Source organism: Manis javanica, chromosome 2 (genome assembly GCF_040802235.1).
Source record: "Manis javanica isolate MJ-LG chromosome 2, MJ_LKY, whole genome shotgun sequence".
NCBI lineage: Eukaryota > Metazoa > Chordata > Mammalia > Pholidota > Manidae > Manis > Manis javanica.
In genome coordinates this window covers 62732285-62754344 of record NC_133157.1, presented here as the reverse complement: position 1 = coordinate 62754344, position 22060 = coordinate 62732285, and the positions used below count along the sequence as shown (strand labels likewise).

Sequence of the window (22060 nt, the reverse complement as noted above, 5' to 3'; positions counted from 1 at the left end):
GCATGACCTTGTTAACATACAGGGTGATGCCAAGCATAATGAAATAAAGTTTTTAATGTGCTTTTAAAAAGGGACTGGAAGACAATTCATTCAGTGCTAAATAATTTTCCAAATGAAGTGATAGTTTCATTTTTCTAAGTATAGACAAAAATAGAATTGAAAATGAAAGGCTGAAGATTTCAAGAAATGCTTTATTGGTTTGTCGATAATACTGATGGTAATGTTTACTTAATATCTTCTTGTGGGCAAAATATCAGCTTCTGTTAGATGGTCAGTGTGATTCCAATCCTTGAAATGACAATCTAATGAAGAAAATGTGTTAGAGAAGGCCTATAGAGGAACCAAAATGCGAGATGGGCATTTATCCTTTAACTCTCTCTTGGGTGCTAAGCCCCAGAATATTTATGCTACTTTGACAGTTTTAATCTCATGTGAGTTCCCACTGCAAGGGAAACTCAGAAATATGGAAAAACTACCAGAATAAAACATAATATGTTTGATGCAACTAAGAAACCTCCCTTCTTAGATAGGAATGTAGAATGTGTGGGCCAGGACAGAGGAATCTAAATAAAGAAGGTAAATTCATGATGGTTTCCATTCAAAATTAGCAGGAGAACTTAGCCTTACTATAAGAAATTTTGTAAAATCCCTTCGTTCTCTTACTTATTACAATAAATGATGGGATACATTGTTCCTGAAGGGATGAGCTGGGGCTGGCTAGGTTTTGGCTATTTGGATTCTCATCTTTAAGTAGAGGATGAACTAGAAGAAAGAATAATCAAACATGTCACAACTCCACTATTTAAGTTGTCCAGATTTTGCATGCTGGAGTATTTTAAGAAATTTTTGAAAGTTGCACTTATTTTTGATTGAGAGTTATACATGTTTCACGGACATATGTCGGTTTATTTCAATTTTGATATTTTGCTTAAAATAATTTTGGTGTTTTCCTGATTTCTATTTCACATAAGCCTGAACAGAAGATGATTGCTGACGAAGCCAACTACTTTTTCAATAGAGGGAAAGGCATATAAATGTTGTATCGCTAGAGGGAGAGAGGAGTTAAGTGGCTTATATCCACAGGTTTTTAAGTGAGTCTCAAATTTGAGAATAAAGGGCTAAAAGTTAACCCCCAATTAATGGTTAAGAGGACTCTGTTGACCAAAACTCTGTTTGTAAGGTTCTCTCTGAATGATAACTCACAGTAAACTCCTGGAGCGTAGCTTGTTTGACTTGGAATCACCAGGTAGACCCACTTAGGTCTGTAACGAGTCTGTGGTTTTGGACACATCAAACCTGTAGTCTAATTCTTTCCTAGCAAGGCTCTTTTGTGGAGGGATGACATTCTGGGGCCAGCTCCAGGGCCTCATACCCAGAATTGGGTAGGCCCTGGCATCCACAGATCTTAATCAGAGAGAAGGCTGTATTGTCTCAATACTGATAGGGGTGTAGAGAACCACTTTAGAATTGATTAATGAGATTTCTGTGAGTGCCAGACAAACAACACCCTTGGATCTACTGCAGTGATTGGAGGGATACCAGGTATGTCCTAGAATTAATTCAAACTGTCCACTTGATCAGACAAAAACTGGGTGTAGACGAGTATTTCCAAGGTCTCTCCTGTTAAATGTCCATATAAATGTCCAGTAAAAGTCAACTAATCGCTCTTATTACTGTTAAAAGAAGCCATGATCAAAGACCAAGTGGCTTGCTGCATTCCAAGCAAATCAGTGAAAAGAGAACTACTTCTCAGAACATCCTGACCATTTGTAAATGCAAAGATGGAGGAAAATATGAGTATCCAGACTGAAAATGACAACCAGAAGATTATCTGTGAAATCATGAAAATGAAGCTCATCTCAGATATTTCCTCTGTAACAGGAAAGGCCAGAAGACAATAGTATTTATAGTACTTGCACTAGCATTACAGTATTTTCAGGTGGAAAGATGAAGAATGAAAGGGTTTGTCCCCATTGAATTGTATGAATAAAGGCACCAGAGAGGCAATTTCACATACTCAGGGGCTCATATTATACATTATCTACTCACTCATGTTGAAGAAATTCACTTAAAGAAAACATGAACCTTAAATCAGTAAAATCAGGCATTGAGGAATTGACAGATGACTCCATGGGGAGCCCAACCCCCAACTCCTTGCAGGATATGGACGGCGCCACCCCTGATTGAACTTGCCACACCAACAATTCTGTAAGAAGAGGGAGGAGGTGCTGTTCATTCCTCTACTGGTGTCTGGGTGAAACCTGAAGGTAAATGCGTTTGTAATAAACCATTATCATTCACTAAGGGAATAATCCTGTAATTTAGCACAAGAATTTCCTTTCCCTCAGGCAGTTTTACCCATAGATTTATAATTCCAATTAAATGCAAATGCATTAAAGATAAACCAAATTTCAGTAGAATTACAAAAGATTATTAGACAATACTCCAAAACTGAATGTTTGGCTGTTTGGAAAAATGGCTGATATTTTCCTTCCTGCTATTTTTTTTTCAGTTTTCCAAATCTTTAATGAATGAGTCTCATCTTATAAATGAACATCTACACTTAGGGAAGCAAGAACCACAGAGTGTTTCCTTGGGTTTGGCCGAATACTTTCTCATGGAGGTTCCTAAAATGCAAGGTCCATCCTGAGATCTAAGCTCCAAATTGGAACCTGATTGCATATGTCACTGCCACCAAGTATCTCCTACACAAAAATTGACCAATTTCCTAGTCTCAGGTCCTCTCCTTCCTGGACTGGCTGTAGAACCAGAAACCTAGGATCATACAACTAGATCACTAGGCCTGAGGACGCCTTTCATTCAAACAGAGGCCATATTCAGAAAGACAAGAGAAGAACAACAAACTCTTAGAATCCAAGGAAGTAGCAGAAGAAGGAAACAGAACACACAAAAGACAAACACAGGGCAATAATATGGGAGGGAGTGGTATGGGGAGGGGTCTCATATATGATAGTAATTTTACCTAACTAGTATTGTTTTTCCCCCAACAAATGCTGAGTAAGCCCTATGAGATGGCACTACGTGTTGGGCATTGAGAGGAACAAGATGAATAAAAAACTTTACTCAGGGGAAGCTAGAAGCAAGGTCAATGTGTATGGCTAGGTAGGTTATACACTGATGAACTTTGAGCAGTGACTCTGAAAAGAAGTGGCTCCAGTGCTGGCAGCATCAGCGTATCCTGGGAACTTGTCAGACATGCACATTCCCTGGCCCCACTCTAGACTCACAGAACAGAGCCCTGGGCTGCGGCCCAGCTGTCTGAGTGTCAACAAGCCCTCCAGGAGATTCTGATGCTACAGTTGTGAGCCAGGTGAATTCACGAATGCCATTCATATTGTAATCACTATTGATTTTTTTACGAAAATCTCCAGACACAAGTAGTGTCTTGCAGAATTCATCCATTTCTACTCAGGAACAGTGTCATATGGACTAGCAGCAGTCCTGTACTGAAAAGGAACATGCCCATCCTAGGATAGGGCAGGGGTTACCGCTAGTCACACACTAACTGGGACAAAATCCCAGGATGCCAATCTCATACTAGAGATTCTTTAAAACTCATGAATTTTTTAATTGGCTGCCAGACAAATGTCTAGTTCTAGAAGAGGTATGCGTACAAGTTCCCTCAGTGGCCTCTTGACCAACAAAACATCCCACACTTCTAGTGCCCATTACATTCCTTTATTGAGAAAAAGCACTGAAGGGGAGGCATCATCTTCCATTTGTACATTTCAGACATTTCAGTGGCTTTAAGCACAATGCATAAAACTGTAAGTGACAGAACTTTAAATCCTGTGGGTTTTGAAAATTTTGCATTGCATGAAGCCTCCTCAGAAAAATCTCTAACTCTGAGGCTGTTTTCAAGTAACAAACTTTAATTAAAAAGTATAAATTGCCTCAAACCCAGAGAACATTGGCTTGCACCACTTTGCTAATTTAGAAGATTATTTCATATTTAAAGGATCACAACTGGACTGTAATCACCATCTCTATATATTGGCTTGATTACAGATTGTTGACATTAAGTGGCATTAAGATGACCTTTGAAATATTACTTTCCCTTTCTATTATAGGCTTTTGTGTAAGGTTCTAAAAAAGACAGGCTCATTAGATACCATTAAAATAGGATTTATTCCATATGTGCAACCAATAATCAAGTAGAATATTATTCCCTCCCCTAATCAGCTATGTACTTAGAGTGCTGAGAAGCACAAGTTTGTATTCAAAGAGGTAATAACAGCAAACCTTTCCTGATTGGGTTTCTATACCATCACTAATGTCAACAAAACCCAAACAGAAAGACTCTATGATGCTGGACATGCTTTTTAAAAATATACATTTGATTTCAATTAAGGCTCAGTGTTTACGAGCCTTGGAGGTATACGCTTTTACAATTCCATCAGTCAAGACCAATTAATCCCATTAGTGATGGCTGACGCTGGGAAATGCTGGGCAGTGCCAGGAACTGACTGATGAATTACATGCTCGTTTACATCTTCCATTTACAGCCCAAAGACAACAAAGATGAAAGGCACTGGTGAAAAGGTCAGCAAATATTTTTAATGCCATGGATACAGTCAAGGTGACTTCCACAACAAGCCCAAGAGTCCAAGTCCATTTGACTCATGGACATCCCTGAAAAAGGTGTGAATGAAAGATGGCTTCTCCTGTGACTCAGAAAAAGAAGGCCAAAGGAACAGCCGAGGGTCAAGAGCTACCTCACATACCTGAGAAATCTAACTCGTGTATTCAGCAGAGATTTAAAATTTTCCTTCAAGGACAGTGCTCCTCAGCTTTATGTGCTCCTGAGTTGCCGGGGGTCTTGTTAAAATGCACATTCTGGTTCAGTAGGTGTGGGACCTGACACTGCATTTCTAAAAACGTCCTAGGTGATGCTTCTAAATGTTGACTGTTCAAAGGTTACACTTGGAGAAGTAAGGCTCTAGAGATCATTAAACTAACCTAAGGTTGAAAATGTACAGTTTGATGGGAGTTTTTTTTCTTAAAAAGGGAAAATAAACAAAATAACTAGAGCAACAGTAAACAAAGAAAGAAAAGGCTTGCTTTTGATGAACCAAACTGTGGCAGCTTTAGCCTTAAAATTATGGAAGTAAAATCTAATTTTTGAATTTAGGTTCGGAAGACCACAGAAAGAGTTGTCTGGGGAAAATTAAAAAGCAGAAGAAAAGCCAGAGGAGGGGTAAAAAAAAAAGAGACAAAGAATCAAAACAGAGAGACTGCAGAAGCCTAGGTCTGACTTGGTCTCCTCCAGTCTCATCCACACTGGGACATATGGCCAGCCTTGTGCCACCCTGTGGTTTCTGGTCCCGGTGCGTTCTTATAAGGACTGGATGCTCTAGCACATCTTAATATTCGCCACATCAGTTTACAGAAAGTGTTACATAAAGGGAGAAAAAGAAAAGAATTCAAATGTTTTGAGGCTTTTAAAAGTATCTAGCCCATGAATTGATTATCCGGAGTGATACTGAATTCCTTCCTCTCTGTTTCATTCAGATTACTAATCTTGCAATGAGGATGAAGATGTCTCCTCATATTCTTGTTCTGTAATTTTACTTGTGTTTTCAGTCTAACCACCTCCTTATCCGTAATGGGACAATGTACTCATAGAAAAGGAGTTACTATGTTTCCACTTGGTAGCTAAAAGGTAATACCTGATTTTATAGTATTTCAAAGGTTCTACCTAGAGGAATAGTGGCCTCATTAGAAATTTATTTAAAATCATGGTAGAGTTACCCCTGGTTAATTTGAGAGTTCTCTTACTTTCAGGGAAATCAATGCACCCCAAACTGATTCTCCAAAGCTTCCGAGTATCTAAACAGATTTGCATTTGCATTTCCTATGACAGCCTGCAAAGTTTCCTGGCCTCTTGGTTTGGCTGGGGCAGCCGGAGACAGGAAGAGACTATGACACTTGGGCCTCAACCAGTCAACCACTTCAGTGCATGCCATTCAGCTGGTGTCGTGAAGTGGTCTACAGTACTCATTTATCCAGATTTTATAGAATTAATATAAAACCCTTTCTGTAATGTTTTCCTAAACCATAACAAGGAGATCCCAATTACTATGTGTTTTCTTGCTGTTATAAAATGAATCTATTAACAAGCTCATAAATACAACTTTCTGGCTTGTTGTGCTTCTTGTTTTCGATTAAGAAATATGTATAAAAAAACAAAGGTTACCCAAATGGGCAGTACGTATGTGCTTCTTACTGGCTTAAGGCAATTCACTGCTTTTTAACATTTTGGGTCATAGGCAGCAGTTGATCCTTAAAAGGGTACTAGAAAAATGATGTGGCAAAATAAATCAGGGTGCAATGTAAAAAACAAAAATGGAAAAAATGTCCTAGAGAAACCCCATGATACTGTAGAGAGAAATGTTATTTCTGTGCCAACATTTGAACCATATTAAATTTTCATGGAAATTATCAAATGTCTGGTTTATAACAATTGAAAGGAGCTGGGGACAAATGGAACCTCATGATAAGCATTATATTCAAAACTGGAAAAAGAATATTCCACACTGCAACACTGATATTTAAGACCTATCATATGGCCCTCTCCAGTTATTCAACAAATATAAGGTATCATATATTATTCATATGTGTTGAAGCAATGCCAGAAAACTACAATTTCAAGCAAATAATTATTCTCTGAGTGGGTAAATAATGGAAAGCTGGTTGTCTGGTGCTGTTTAAATGTAAAAATATGTAAGGGGCCTGATTTGTTGTTGTGTTTATTAGCATTGATTTCTTGCACTCTGTGAATACATACCCACTGGAGCACATGTACTTCAGAGGGTCACCCTCAGACCTCAATAAATACGCTCTGCTTATATGCCAGGAGAGCAAATGTATTTAAGATTCTGTAATTGGTCCTGTATAAATATGCTTAAAAGAAATCAAATTATTTAATTTTCTGTGTACCTGTGTTTCTGACCACCACATAGCTATAATTCCATTTACATGTATTTACATAGGCACGATACTTCTATGAAGTATATATATGAGGTATACATATGAAAGCAACTTTCAGATGTCTTGCTGCTCTATATTAAAGAAAACAAGTTTTCAAATTCTTTAAGTACAAGTTTATACACCAAGAAACAAAGTCCCTGCTCCACAAAGGGACCAGGGAATATTGAGTTTCCCATGCATTTAGCAGTTTATTAGGCTCGGCAGATGATACAAAAAAAACCATCAGGCTCCATCCTACCTTTTCTGCATTCAAAATACAATCCAGGAGACAGACTATATACTCAGAATAAATCTGGAATATGACCCAGCCTGCTCTAACATCCCCAAATTATTTCCTTTATACTAAAGGTAAAGAAACTGACAGAAGCTGGAGGACTCATCCTTTGGATTTTAGGCATTATTTTTCACATGTTGTAAAAATGTCAGAAACAGTCTCTTAAAACTCTAGTGGTTTCTCCAAAAAGTCTCTCAAGTTTCAGAAGACAGATAGGGATAGATGAAGTAAAACAGGACAAGTAAGCAAAAGGAAGGAAGTGGGAAACAGACAGAGACTGGACTACAGGTCACAGAGAGCTTAGCACATATGAGGTCAGCCTGTCCCCTCCTCTCTGTCCTCTCACCCCTCCCACCCACTCCAGGCCAGGCCAGCTGCAGTTCCCTAATTAAGCAGCATGCTCCTTTTTGCCTCTGCCTCTGCAATGCTACTCCCTGCCTGGAGACATCCTAGGGACGCTTTGGTTTGGTGTCACCTCCTCTCTGATGCCTTCCTTCGTGCTTTCACCAAGGCCCAGTGGACCATTCCCCACACTCCCACCCGGCCTTGCCCACTGCCTCACTAACACATGAAGATACACTAATTGGACTGTCTCCCCCACTAGGCTGTGAGCTTTATGAGGACAAGGGACTAAGTCCTATTCATCTTTTTATTGCCTGCACTGGGTACAGTGCTTGGCATATACTCAAGTGACCACAGATTATTTGCTAAATAAATGCTAAATGAGATGGAGAAAATGAACTCTTTGTAAAAAAGCATATTGATTTCCTAGACTTCCTTGTGTAGTAAGCTCATTAAGGCCTTTTAATTAGGTAGGGCCAGTTCATGATGACATCAAATAGTCAACATCACAAAAGCTATAAAATGCATTTATGGGTTTTGCTGGATTTGAATATCCTATAGAACTACTGTAAAATATATATTCAATTATTTTAATATCTAACCATGTGGGGAAACAATACTAATAACAACATATGGTTGTATTTTTTTTCTGGATGCAACGTATTAACTTCTTTATTGATGTTCTGAGAAATGTGTAGCAATACTGGTGAAGTGAATGAGTTGTTTTCCTACCACACCCTTTTCTAAACTTGAGCTAAACATACACAGACCCATTGGGAGCATGTTATTAGCAGTAATTCAAAGCACATAAATGTGTTCCTTCTTCATACATAAAGGAAAAGAAACTGCTTTAAATTGCCCTTTAAAAGCTGAGCTAATAATATGCTCTCAAATATGCCGGGAAAGGGCCTTTTATCTGAGCTTCTCATGCAAAGCCAAAAGATCACTGGGACCTCTCCCTGAATTGTCCTCTATCAAATATCCCCCAAAATCAGGTCAAGAAAATGTCCTTGATGGTCTGCCTCTGCCCACTACCTTATAGCCAACCTCTCTGAATGGGAGGCAGATACGACAATTCCAAGTAACCCTCGGTCAAAGCCACTACTCGCTCCAGAGCTTTCCGTGTTCAGAGTACAAGGGCTATAGCCAGGCCTTGGTTCTGCACTGTCCATTAGCAGTAGACTGGCTGCCCTGTCATTGTCTTTGACTGCAAAGATGAGAAATGCCACTGCTTGCCTTCAATATTATTAAGAGTCGGCATTCTTGGCTTAAAAGAGCTAAGCAATATATTTATTTACTATGGTGTTTCCCAAAATGATTGCTGAATTCTGTCATCTCTTGACTGAGAAACTGTTTGCGGGTTGCAACAGAATGTATGCTAACATACATACAGCACCACAAAGCTCCCAGACAAACTATTTAAGCCAATTTTCTACAATATAGGCACCTAGGTACAAATATGTGCTTATGCACTTGTGGGCACAGCTGTGGGCACACACTTTAATACTTGCACACTTATCCCAAAGATTTTGTAATAAATGGGTATGTTTAAGATCTGTGTGCATGGGTGTAGAGGCAAGCATGAATTTGCCAAGAGAGAAGGGGAAATTCACACACGAAGAGAATAATTTACCATAAATTGGCCCACACTGAGTTTATTCCAAAAAACAGAGTGCAAGATGCCAAATTTTTAATGGCTCTTACTATTCCAGATCTGGCCCTGTCAAACTCTGGAAGAGATGCAAGCAGGCAGGAAAGATGGGATTAAAAAATTATATCTTAAGCCTTTTCACTTTCAAATGTAAAATTTCCACCACTGACAGGGGTGAAGAGAGTGACAGGGACATTTTCCTGGCACCGTGCTTTTCTCAACAAAAAGCCGTTGATTTTCATTATTGCATTGCTTAAATATAAATTCTGTACTTGCAAAAAGTCACCTGCATCTGGCTGCTTAAAAAAAGCAGCAGATGTGAAAATAATGGAGCTCAAACCTTGCATTAGCCCTGGTGGCCTTTACAGTGAGTGGCCTTTACATGTGAGCTTGCAGTGATGCTCACGGAAGTTCCTCAACCCTAGGACTGACAATCTTCTGTGACACCCACACTGCTTCATCAAAACCCTTGCTTGCTTACTTCCAAAATGTATCACTCCAGTTTTCTTTCTTTCACAGCTGAGCTTTTCTGCATGGCTTTCCCTTCATGTGTCTGACCGGTGCCGAGCAGGTGCTTAGAAAAGGCTTCCATTCCTTCCACTTGCTCTTCTCTTTCCTTGTTCTGTTTTCAACTACCTGTCCAATCTCTGAGCCCTTTCCCTTCTTGGCTGTCGAGGAAATTGCTCTCACACCTCGCTGCTTCTTCCTATATGTCCATGGTTCACTCATAGACAAGAAACCATCATAAAATTCATTAATCTTTCCAATTACGATCTTTTAGGTTTGGAGACCCACAGGACAATCACTGTGTGTATGCATGCACTGAGTCTGATCCCTCTAATTCTTCAGAAATATCTTGGCTAAGGACTGTAATCATAATCCCCTTGACTAGTCTACTTAACACAACTTCCACCCTGCCCCTTGCCCCACTTGACTCCATTTATCATAAGAATGATGGGTCTACATAAAATTCTACCTAAAATTGTCAGGTGTATGGTGGATGTGGATCATTTCAGATGTTTTAATTTGATGAGAATGTCTGCCTATTATTTGGAGTTGTTGGTCTTTTCATTCAATTTAAACTACTTATTGTTTCTTATTCTCCAGTGAAATAAAACAATGAGTAAAATGTGTTGTTTCTAAGCTATGTTTCTTCCTTTATTTTATCTCCTTGGCCATCTTACAGAGCCAACAATCTTGACATGAGAGTACTTAGCACACAGTAAATTCTCAATAAAAGTTAGCCACTCTTATTAGTAAGTGGCACAGCTGCAATGAGAACATGGTCTCTGGATCAGTTATTTAGTCAAGTATTTCCTCCATGCAACTCCAAGGGTATGTTACCCTTTAACAGGTCAAAGAGGTAAAGAAAGAAACATGTCTTGGAAGGTATTTTCTTTCATTTCTTTACAAAGTAAAACATGGTAGTAGTTTAAATTCACTGTAGTGAAGACGGTCAACAATCCTAAATTAAACCAATTATTCTCACCAAAGTTTGAGCAGAGAGTGAAGTCATTAATAATGAGTAAAGAGTATCATGGGTCTTATGTTCTTGGCATAATCTTCCTTTTTACTAACTGTAATTCTTAAATTAAAAAAAAATGTGGTATGCATCTGTAAGCCACTCAAACGCTTGGGATATGAGAAATAAATGCAAAGTGAGACATGCCATGAAACAGACAATCTGAGTATTCTAGAAGGACCTCAAGGTTGTATAGTCAGCCAAACAATGAAATACCTTGTAGCATGAATCCTTACTCATTTCATAAAATAAAAGAGTCGCTGAATTTATTACCATCTCCAAGTAGTGACAAAACTTATTCTTTCTTAGATGCATACTTGGCTAAGCCTTTCTCCAAAAGAAATTTTACTTAGGGAGAAAAGAAAGATGTTTGAGAAATTCCTATAATCTACTAGTGCCTAATACCAATATGTATTAGTGCTCAGTAATTTTTTTGGAAAAATGGTTAATGGATTGAACATATGCCTAAATATTTGTTGCAGCCCTTCTAACTCCATTTGAAGCAAAATTCCTCAAGGAAGACTAAACGGTTCATTTCACTATTTTCCTTCCTTGGCTATATGAATCCAATCTGCATCACATCAAGACAGACAGTTATCATTCGTTAAACTTGGTCTCGGCCTCTACTCTGAGCTCCAGGTCCTACTGCCTGTTCAGTATCTCTGTACTGATGGTCCACGGGCACCTCAAAGTAAATATTCCAACATTTGACAATGACCTTTCCCCCCAAACGGCCTTCACTCCTTGTTCTCTATTCACCCAGCAGCATAGGCCCAGAGTCTGGAAGGAATCCTTAACATCAGCCTCTCCCACACACTATCTCAATCTCCAAGTCGACTTCTCTCCATCAGCATTTGACCTCCCCAAGTCTAAGCCACTATCCTCTCTCACTTGGTCTACTTCAATAATTATTGGTCTACTTCAATAATTTCTGCCATCCACTCTCTTGCCCCACCCAACCCCCACCATCTAGCCTCCACACTGTTGTCAGCTGTCTTTTGAAAACTGCAAATCTGATTGTCATTCCTCTGTGTCAAGTTCTTCAAATGTTTCCCATAGGTTTTAGGAGAAGGAACAAAGCCTAGTCATGGCTTACAAGGTCTTGCTTGCTGGCTTCTATCCACTCTCTAACCTCCTCTTTACCCCCACCCCGTCCCTCTCATTCCCTCAGTTCTGGCCACACTGGCAGTTTAGTTCCTCAGAGGTGCCTTGCCCTTTCTCACTGCAGGGCATTTGCACATGCTATTTCCTTCGCCTGGAAAAATGTTCTCCTCTTATTTGCCTGGTTAAATCTTACCAATCTCTTGAGCTTAGCTGAAATATGCCTTTTTCAGGAAAACCTTCTCTGTCCCCAAACTTAGGTTTAATCTCCCACATATATACTCTTATAACATCCTCACAGAATGTGAGCTCCTTTAGGACAGGGACAAGGCTGGGCCTTTTCATGATGCACTAGTGTAAACAATAAGCTCCCAATACAGATTTGCTGAATACTGGGCAAGTGACTTCTTATATATTAAAATGCTTTATTTTCCTCCCTTCCTTCCTTCTTCTCCCTTTTCAAAACTATGTTTCTAGGGCTTAAAATCCACTGAGAAAGACTGTATACTCATATGAACAACGCTTCTAACAAACAATGGGGCATAATAGAAAATGAATAGAACTTAAAGATCAGACTCCATGGTCTAGAGAAAAAAAATATTTGTGAAACCCTCTATAATTCTAAGTGCTATATGAAATGCAAATGTTTTCTAGATTCCAACTGCACACACAGAAATATCTCAACTCATTTTGACAAAGTTATCCACGAGGGAGATGAATAAATAGCTTCACTAAATACATATGGTGCAATTATACCCAGCAGTAAGTGACAATAGGTCTTGCTTTATAGTAACCTAAAAATTCAAAGCCCAGTTATTTCAGCTGCTCAGTAAATAATACTGAAAAGATGTGGTGGTAAAGCAACTTAAGAACAGACTGTATTAGTAAACGCTAATGATCTCTTTATGATCCGCAGATCCACTTCTTTTTCTTTTGAAGGAAAGAAAGCTTTTTGTAAATTAAGAAAAAGAAAATAGACATCCATGAGCTACAGCCAAGAACAAAATGAAAGCAGGAAGAACTCCTTTTGATCTTTCAAGTGTAGTATTTAGTTAAAGAATGTATGCTGGACTACAGAAAACCATGACCAGCAACATGAGAGTTTGGGACCTGAAAAATACAGTCGTTGGCAGCTGGTCTTTTAAAAATATATTTGTATGAAAAAAAGAAATGAAGAAGAAAGGATCTGTCTGCATTCCTCCAAATTTCAGGGCAAACTGACACTGACTTTAATGAAAGGGGTCAGTTTCAGACTTCTTTTTAGAACGCAGAAGCAGTGCAAGTAATTGGTATAATTAGCAGTTTAGATATGCAAATAAAATTCGAACTTGAAATGACTGAAATGGAAAAGCAACTTCAACAGGAAACAGAGAGGGAAAGAGAAGGAGAGGGGCAGGCCTGAAAAAAACAACCCTGGTCCTTCTGGGTGATTCTAAGCCAGGTGAAGCCACAGTAAAGATAGACAGGGACACTCCCCATCATCACTCTAAGACAACCATGCGAGGGTGAAGGAAAACCAGATGCCGCCTAGCCACAGGTGCACCACACAATCTGGAGGACAATCAACAAGGCAGATCTGCAACTGTTGCCCTATTTAGAGCTCTTGTTTGCATGCTCACTGGACTTGTGGTGTTTATTATTTTTCTAATTTGAGTAAACCATGTAAGCTTTGGCACCTCAAAAAATAAAATCATATGGCCAATAAAAATGTTTTTTCAAGGGGGAAAATGTTAGCTCAATGGCATCATCTTCCTTCTTAGCCACCTTACTTCTGGAAAGTGGTACTCTAGCTCCCGCTCTTCTGCCTGTCTGGGATCCACTCAACTGAGGCTCACTTGAACCAGAAGCCTCCTACGGGCAGCAGCACCTCAGGGGATCCCATGATACTCTCTGATCTTCCAGATGCAACCAAGCTCACCCAGTTGACACTTTTTTGGCATACTGTATTTTCCTTCATATTTCTTTATTCATATGCCATTAAAATTTTCAGGAATCGTCTATGTAATGGTTGTCTCTGGAGTTCTGCATCTATCTTGTCCATTCCTCTGCTTCCAGAGCCTCGCATAGTGCCTGGAACTTGCCAGGTGCTTAACTAATGAAAATGCAAAATCCAGGACTGATATGTAATATTAAGTCGGGCCATCTAAATGTGGAAGCTATCTTTAATCATCATGTAATCAATGATCCAAAATCAATTACCAAAAGTTTATCAAAATTATGGTGTGAAGACAACACATAAGACCTGAACCAAAATGGTATCCTAGGACACTGCTTCTCAGACTTGAATGTGCACATAGATCTCCTGAGGAATTCATTATAAAGCTGACTCTGATTCAGCGGGTCTGGAGAGGCCCTGAGAGTCTATATCCTTAAAATCTTGCAAGAAATGCTGATACTACTGATTCTTCAGCCACACTTTATATAGTAAGGTCCTAGGAGATTGATTCAGAATTAACAACTTGAACACAGCTTTTCCTCCAAAAGAATTTAATTTATTTTGCATCCAAAAAACCATGTTGTGATTACTGTCTTGGTGGTTCCTGGTTTAGATATTCAGATTTGCACTTGGTGGGGATGAGGGACCACTGCTTCTTGATTTTCTCTGGGACTTATGATCTGCACTATACATATTCTCTTGGTGAATTCTGTATCTCTCTAGAAAATGTAGGCATGTCTTAATTATCCCAATAAATCATTCATTTGTGTCAAGTGGATCTGACCAGAAAAAATAATGAAATGTGATTTTCTATAGGGCATTCCTTTTTATGTCAAAAATCTTTAAAGAATGTCTTTTTTTAGTTTTTTGGTTAAATTAGTGTTATGCAGCACTTAGGTGATTACAAAACACAGAAGGTCATCTTTATTTATTAGAATTTCTGTCCATTTCTGGGGTCAGTGTTGCACAGATCTTTCATTCCAACAGTTTCCAAGCCATTGTGGTAATCCTGAAATGCTCTGGTAGATATCGATGTTTTGTTTACACCAGCTTCCACATCTAATAATATTCACTGATTCCTTTATAAAGTGACAGAGTTTGGGTTGTTTTCTCAAACAGTGACACAATAATGCAGATGTTTTCTATAGGCAATATCTGAATGTCTCTTTGTAAACACGGCCTTGCCTCATACCACAATGTGAAGAGCTGATCCATATTTAATGATTTTTCTATGGATTAAAGGTAAATAGTTTTCAATTTCTTTTTGACAGCAATTCTTTTGCTAGTACTTAATGTGGCTCTCCTGGAGAAGTACTGCCGATGGTAATCAGATTTGCTCATTATGTGTATGCCTCCTCCACTTCCAGTGCGAGCGCACACACACGCGTGTATGCATTTGCTGAAAAAGTCAACATGTGGCTTTTTGTCTGTAGTATACCAATCAACATACTAAAATCCAAATTTAGAAACCTACTTCACAATACCACTTTTTCCCCCCTTTTTTTCTCCTCTTCACTTGGAGTAAATTAAATTCAGTCTTTGTTGGAAGGAAATGTAAAAATGTGTTTCACACATACATTTAACATTAATCTGTTCTCCCTACCTTAATTATGCTTTGAATTTCTGTGGGACCTGATATTCCAGGGACTTAATTTACTTTTATAAATATTCATTGAGTCTTCCCTCCCTGCCCCCATCACCATGAGTGCTGCTAAACATTTGGAGAAACTGAGGCACCAAGGGGGAATCTAAAGGTGGTCACTTAGTGCGACCTAGAGCTGCACATGTGACTTAGAAACTCCCTCTGAAAAGGAGGCAAACCTCTTGCCAAAGCTTGAAAATAATGGCACAATGGTCCCAGATTAAATCAGAGGTAACCTGCTCATATTCTAGGCACAGCTACATTCCTTATTTTGTCTTTTCCTTAATACAAAGTGCAGTAACAGAATAGTTGCCCTGTGGTTAAAGAGAAATTATTACAGAAAAGAACAGTTGGAGAAAACAAGGCGAAAGTACTTGGGATTTTTAGCCAGTGGGAGTCCATCACAGTAACTAACGGGCTGAGAATGTTTCTATTTTTTCACCAAGTAATCCATATGCAAATTTCCTGCAGTATTCAATATGCACTTCCAAGCTCAGTAAATGTTTTCTATTCTTTTTTGCTTAGCTCTCTCAGCTTTTTCCAATTAGGCCCTGTTTATTTAGAAAAAAGAAAATGTCTAAAGAAAGGATTAAGCTCTGTATCTTATGGAGAAAGAATGAATATTAGAAATTCTTTCAGGATCTAGAAAATGCATTCTTTACTTGTCCTCCCCACTGGGATGGGTAATGAGAATAAAAAGTAAACGGGGGATAAAGCATTTTACTTCATTTGGTTTGTTCAGCTGAAAACATGCCTTTGACTCTCTGGAATTAAATCCAAAATTCATGACAATTCAGATAATGGTGCACATAGAATAAGCCTGTGGGTAAAAATAAATAAAAAAATAAAGAGATGTGAAAGCTCAAAAGGACCCACCTGGTGAGCAGAAGTTAGGCTAAAGCAAAAGAATTCACCACGTGGAGGGGACAAGGGGCAGGCTGGGGAGAGAGTGCATAAAGGACTGAGGTAGCAGCTGATCCAATGACGGTGACCCGGGACGCAGAACTGTGAACTAGAAAGGCCTCAGAACCGCGGCCTCTTCGGGGAGGAGCAAGGGAAGAGAGTAGGGGGCACTTCTTTCCATCTTCAGTCACGACACCCATGAAGATATGTGCTGTTCTGCCTATCTCTTTTAGGATTTAAAATGAAAGTTCAAGGTCATTTCATGCTTGAAAAAACAAAAAAGGAATACAGTTTAGCCAAGGCTTCTCAATAAAAACCCCTGCACTTGAATTCCATGGAAGACATAGGGATGGAGGTGTCATGGTACCGGACAAAGGAATTTCTGCTACTGAGAATGGTCTGCTTCGAGAAGCTGTTGTGAAGCTCAAACAGAGAATGTATACATTATATTTTACAAACTTAAAAGCATCATACCAGTGAAAGAGGGGTCATGAGCAATGGTTATGGTTGGCTTTAGATTGAAGAATAGAAAATATCCAAGATGCTTCCAGAATCTCAGAACAAATTCATACCAGATACTGCTGTGAAGCATTAAGTATAAAAAAAATCAGAATGCTACATTAATTTTCTCTCCCAGCATTTAGGAATTCAGAAGCCATAGGGAAAAACAATTGATAAGCTATTTATTTAAGGATAGATACAATGTTCACCTGGTGACTGAATAACATCTCTCATTCTTTAGAAATTGCCATGCTGTTTGTTTGCCTAAGAGAGCACAGCAAAGCAAAATCTAGGGAAATAAATGTGTCAATATAATGAGCAGAGAGAACTTCCCCTTTATCTGAAGCTTTGGGAAAGAGAAGGATCCTGAATGAAGTAGTATAGATGAACAAGCCTGTGGTTACGACTATCCCATAGCCTGTTTTCCCAAAAATATTTCCTACTACAATCAACATTCTCTGGATTTAGAAAAAAAGGAAGAAAAAAAAAAAAACAGACAGACTTCAACACTGGTCAAACCACCTGCTTACACTGTCGATGACAAAAAAAAAAACAAAAAAAAAACCCTGACATGGTTATATTACTCAGTGGTCATTTATAAAAGTTAAGTTCTATTCTTCAATGCAGCATTTGAAAGAAAAATAAAACTCACCTCCAATAGCTTTTTAAATTTTATTTAAGTTCCAACACACGGCAACACCCTCAAATTTCAATTCCTTAAGTTTCAAGTTTAGAGAAAAATAAGCTAAACAAAAGCCTGCCAAAAATCCAGGCTAACTATTGAAGTGTTACAACCAAGTGCCCTGGGTTTGAGAGTATAGTTAATATCCAAGTCAACAGAAATGTCCTGGACACAGGCCTTCAGATCACCATGGAACAGGCTTTGATGCCCTCTAATTCTGTGGAGACCCAGCTCTCAAACGTTTTCGGCCTGTCAAATAAAGGCCTTTCCCAGAAAGCCGAAGGGCTTGGGGACATCACTCTGATTCTTAAGTAACTCAACATGCTGGCTCTGACTTGTGGCTTTAGGGTGCACCAAAAGACATGACATGGAGTTTTGTTTTGATTTTTTTCTTTTCTTTTGATCACATAGACCGGTTACATTTTTTTCCCCTCCTTTTATTACCAAAGTGGCTCCTTCCTTAAGCAAACTGTGAATAACAATCCCACAGTAGTTCCATTACAGAAACAGTCTTGTACAGGGGAGGGCTGATAATGCTTTAACAACTTTGGGTGGTTAGTCTTTATCTCGCTTTTTCTTCTTCTGCAGCTTCACTGGAAAAATGAGAGCCCCTCCAAAAGGGGATATTTCTGCCTCAACTCTCAGGCACGTGAGTAACGAGAACAATCTATCCGCACCTGCGGCCCCAAGCTGATCGTGCCCCCGCCCCGTCTTTGACAAACCGACTCGGAATCGCCCGTCTTCCAGACCTGGCCCCCGCAACTCGCAGCGTGGCGTAAGCCCTGGGAGCGAAAATCTGAAAAATCTTTCCTGTGCTTCTAAGCCGCCTGCCTCCTGCAGGGCCGCAGAATGGGAAGAAAATCTCAAAGTGCCTCCCTATCTATATATCCGTTCTTTCTTTGAAGGTGTGGCCTGGGGTCTCAGATGGAAAGCAGGATAAAATCACCATCAAGCAGTGACTCGGAGTCCTTGCTTGAGAGTGTTTTATACTCCTACACACCAAACCTGTTCTTGTTTATGCAGTAATCAATGTTTCTGGGCTGAATAACACTTCTCCGGTTTGGCTGCCTAGCCAATTAATGTCTTTGCTTTCACCTTTATAATTAGCACATTTAAAAGAAGATTGTAAAAGTTGCTCTGAGGTGGTAGTGAGGAGAAGGTGCCGAGACTGCGTGTGCAGGAGGAACAAAGACCCAACTACAGGGAGTTCACGAGGAACCTGGATATGGAGTTTGAAGACTGCAGACATGTCAACTCAGAGACTCAGCCAGCCGCCTGAAGGATAGACCACCAGGGCAGTACTGACTTAGAAAATAGGATCCTCACCTCAGATGCAACACGAGAGAACAGTGATTTTAAACAGAAGCCATATTTAAAACCTTGCTCTTAGGCACATATATATACCACAAATCTGGAAAACAGACAAAGAAATCTTAGTACCAACAGGCTCCTCGGTGAGATTTCTTTCATCTTCATTCCCAGGTGCTTGGGTGCACAGAGTAAGGAGCTTCATATTCTTCCTTTTGTCTTAAAAATTCAGCATTTACATCATCTGTTCAAGTCCACACAAAGACTCACGCTGTAGATGTCACAAGACTGTGCAAAATGCTCTGCCTGAAATGGGCATGCTACAAATCAGGCAGCCTCCTGGGAATGGGAGGTAAAAGCCCCAAACAAAGGGATTATCACGGTTCATGAGTTGGCCCCTCCACACTGAAACCCGTGGCACAAATGTTACTCTCTTTCGGTGCTTTATAGAAAAGCTGACTGGCAATGGGGAGCTGTGACTCCTCCACTCCTACAAATCCCTGATTTTCCTCCAGAATGTTCTAACATTGCCTTCCACTCTACTCTCCCAGTTCTCTAAAAACATATCTTGGAGGTAAACATCTGCCATGTACCAAGCCGATAAATGAACAACTGCCCAGTTAAGATTTTTCATGAATCTCTATATGCTTTCCCCTCATGTAATAACAATATTGCATCTGAAGATGAGGGGGAGAGAATGAAAGCCCCCCTTTATTGAGCATCTAGCTTGTGCCAGGCCATGGGGCAGGTATAGTCAAAAAAGTTTCCTGAATTAATTATCTTTTAAGAAAAGTCATGGATCATTAGGCTCATTTTACTGGTAAAGGAATGCAGGCTACAAGAAGTTAAGCAACAAAGCCCCTGAGTAGCACCAGCTGGGGTTGAAGTCAGCCCGATGTTGGAGTGCCTATTAGCCCTTCATTCTCTCCATTCTATTCTGCTCATCCAAGAGTTCCTAAGGGCTTCTCTTAAGTGCAGGGGCCTTATGTGTCATGTAGTCATTCATTTAATAAATAGGCTCCAACTTGGGGTTGGGCACTGGGCTAGGCTCTCAGCACAGAAAGACGAAGGGGGTTGGGGTGGGCCCTTACCCTCAGGGACAGTACCCAGCCTTTGGTCAGGTGGCCACATAAACAGATGCAATACAATGTGATATAATCAAAGACCCAGACAAAGCCAGTCATGGACTCTATGAATCTGGGATGCTACCATAGAGGAAGTGACTCTTGAGATGGGTGTCCAAGGGTGGTAAGAGATCAATGTGCAGTACAAGCACTCCAGGAAATTCAGGCAGAGAAATTATCACAGGCAAAGGCTGAGATGTGGGAAAACAGCACGCCAGGGAAGCAGACCATGAGAGAGCAGCAAGAAATGTTTGGTGGTGAAATCCAGGGTAAGAGGCCCAGGGCAGGCTGTGGCACAGACTGTAGGAAAGCCCTGGACACACCGCTTTGTTCTCAGTAGGCCTCCTATAAACACAGGCTTTCAATGAGGAGCAGAACATGCAGCTCCTTGGACTGAAGTGCCTCATGGCTTCCCACCCCTCGAAATAAGGTCTGCATTCTTCTCTGTAGTCGGCCAACAGGCCCACTTGAGCTGGTCCCTGCCCCTTCTCTAACCTAGTATCCTCCCTCGTCCTCACAGGCACTCCAGCTACTCTTCTAAGACACAGAAAGCCCTTCCCACCTCAAGGTCTCTTACATATCGTTTCTTCTGCCCAAACTTTCTGTTTCCACCTCTTCCCAGAACTGGTTTCATGTCAGATCTAAACTCCATTATCACTCCCTCCGATGTGCCCTCTGACCACTTTCTCTTAAGTGGCTAAGTGCTGGTATGGGTTGAACTGTGTCTTCAAAATTCATATGTTGGAATCCTGACCCCCCAGTACCTCAGAATGTGATCTTATTTGGAGACAGGGTCTTTCCAGAGGTGATCAAATTACCTGAGGTAATCAAAACACATGAGGTCTTCAGAGGAGCCCTAATCCAGTATGACTGGTGTCTTACAAGAAAGGGGACATTTGGACACAGAGGGAAGATGGCGTGAAAATCCAGGGAGAAGACAGCCATCTACACGCCAGGGTGAGGGGCTCAGCCAGATCCCTCCCTCACAGCCCTCTGATGGGAGTGGCCCTGCTGACGCCCTGACTTCAGACTTGCAGCCTCTACAACTATGAGACAACAAATTTCTATTTTTTCAGCACCCCAGTCTATGGTACTTTGTTAAGGAAGCCTTAGCAAACTAATACACCTGCCATATTCTTCCGTCTTTCCTCCGGAGCACCCGCCACCAGCTGGTGGTCAACATCTGGTCTGTTTCTTACTTGTCTGTAACCATATCGGCCCATTAGAATTAAGTCTCGGGCAGGCAGAGATCTTTCCTGCTTCATTCATCTTAGTCCGACTCCTTAAATGGTCCCAACTCACAGCAGGTTCACAGTACATATTTTGTTGAATAAGTTAATGAAAAGACAGTGTTTGGGTGGACCGATAATTGATAATCATGTACATATCATGCTCTCTAATGAGCCTATGTTTACTCGCGGGGCCTCCTCACCCTGGGCAGATGAGGGAGAGTTAGCCTGGTTAGCCTGTAACGCACCGGCAGAACCTGCCAACAGTGAGATCAGCATTATCCACTTGGTGCCTTATAAAAATTCTCATTTTGCTCTTTTCCCAAGTTTTTGTATGAACATAGTTTGAAAGATCCTGTTGTTTCTTTCAATGTCTTGATGTCCCGCCAAACCAAATTCAATTGATTGAAATATAGCCTGCTGATGCTTTTGTGAGGCTAAATAAGTGGATGGCAACCTTCCACCCCTTTGCTGAATGGTGTAATTGGCCTGCCATAGAGAATTGGGGGATTTTAACACATTCGCCATGTGGCTGAGCTCACCAGTTATTCCCCAGTTGCTATCAGAGCCACAGACTTTTCTTCTGTGGGGTCATTAAGCTTGTCAAAACTAATTTGTCACCACAACCACTGACCCTCATTGCTCTGACAGCAGCACAAGGATCACCCTAAATAGGCTCTTGCATTACAAGAAAGTAAATGGTTCATCAGAACCCACTGTGCTCTTGCTGTATGGTTTGTCATGGCCTTCTGACCCCAGGAGCTGTGGTAACAGTACCCAAAGTGACTCAGGTCTCAAAACTTATGTACTCATCACTTCGGTGTTACAAAGTAT

The 22060-nt window shown here is 40.3% G+C and overlaps 1 protein-coding gene across 6 annotated transcripts in view; it reads right to left on the bottom strand.

The window, feature by feature from the left end:
* Window positions 1-22060, bottom strand: part of GLIS3 (GLIS family zinc finger 3) — a 441081-nt gene that overhangs the window by 109762 nt on the left and 309259 nt on the right. The window lies entirely within an intron of this gene.